Source organism: Mandrillus leucophaeus, unplaced genomic scaffold, assembly GCF_000951045.1.
Source record: "Mandrillus leucophaeus isolate KB7577 unplaced genomic scaffold, Mleu.le_1.0 Scaffold524, whole genome shotgun sequence".
Lineage (NCBI taxonomy): Eukaryota > Metazoa > Chordata > Mammalia > Primates > Cercopithecidae > Mandrillus > Mandrillus leucophaeus.
The window spans coordinates 1767809-1769253 of NW_012105631.1; the positions used below are offsets into that span (position 1 = coordinate 1767809).

Sequence of the window (1445 nt, forward strand, 5' to 3'; positions counted from 1 at the left end):
GGTATGATTAATCAACATGATCTAATTAATATTTACAGAATACTCCATCAAACCACAACTGAATACACATTCTTCTCAAGCTCTGATGGAATACACACCAAGATAGACCACATTCTGGGTCACAAAACATCCTTAACACATTTAAAAGAATACAAATTGTACAAAGTAGGCCTCACACCAAAGTGGAAATAAATTAGAAATCAACAGAAAGATAGCTGGAAAATTTCAAAATATTTAGAGATTAAACAACACACTTTTAAAGAACGTATGAGTCAAAGAAAAAGCCTCAAAAGGAATTGTAAACTATTTTGAACTAAATGAAAATAAAAATAGAACATCAAAATTTGTGGGACGCAGGAAAAGCAGTGCTTAGAGAAAAATTCATAGCATTAAGTAAATATATTAGATAAGAAAATTATATAATATCAAAAACCAACCTAAGCCACCGCCTTGGAAAACTAGAGAAGAAAAAACTAGATAAGCTTAAAGCAAGCAGAAGAGAAAGAATAATACAGACAGTTCCCAACTTAAGATGGTTTCGTTTATGATTATTTTGACTCCACAATGGTGCAAAAGCAATATGCATGCATTCAGTAGAAATTGTATTTTCAATTTGCAATTTAGATCTTCCCCTGTGCTAGCAATATGTGGGACAATACTCTCAATTAATGCTGGGCAGCAGCAGCAAGCCACAGCTCTCAGTCAGCTATGTGATCCTGAGGGTAAACCATCAATACTCCATAGTGTGTTTTGTTGCCAGATCATTTTGCTCAACTATAGGTTAATGTATGTGTTCTGAGCACATTTAAGGGAGGCTAGGCTAACCAATAATGTTCGGTAGGTCAGGTGCTTTACATGCATTTTTGATTTATGATATTTTCAAATTACAGTGGATTTATTGGGACACAAGCCTATCATAAGTCAAGGAGCATCTGAAATTAGAGCAGAAGGCAATAAAATTGAAAACAGAAACATAATAAAGAAACTCAGTGAAACAAAAACTGGTTCTTTTAAAAGATCAGTAAAATTGATAAACTTCTATTCAGGCTAATTAAGAAAAAGAAGCCGGGCACGGTGACTCACGCCTGTAATCCCAGCACTTCGGGAGGCCGAGGCAGGCAAAGCACTTGAGGCCGGGAGTTCAAAACCAACCTGGCCAAAATGGCGAAACCTCATCTCTACTAAAAATACAAAAAAAATTAGCCAAGTGTATTGGAGCATGCCTGTAATACCAGCTACTCGGGAGGCTGAGACATGAGAATCACTTGAACCCAAGAGGCAGAGGTTGCAGTGAGCAGAGATCACACCATTGCACTCCAGCCTGGGTGGCAGAGTAAGACACTGGCAAAAAAAAAAAGAGAGACAGAAAACATAAATTACCAATATCTTAAATGAAAAGAAGTCACCATGACACTGGTCTCTTGGAGATTAAAAGGATAATAAAG

The 1445-nt window shown here is 36.6% G+C and overlaps 1 protein-coding gene across 6 annotated transcripts in view; it reads right to left on the reverse strand.

The window, feature by feature from the left end:
• Positions 1 to 1445, reverse strand: part of ESR1 (estrogen receptor 1) — a 421968-nt gene that overhangs the window by 174695 nt on the left and 245828 nt on the right. The window lies entirely within an intron of this gene.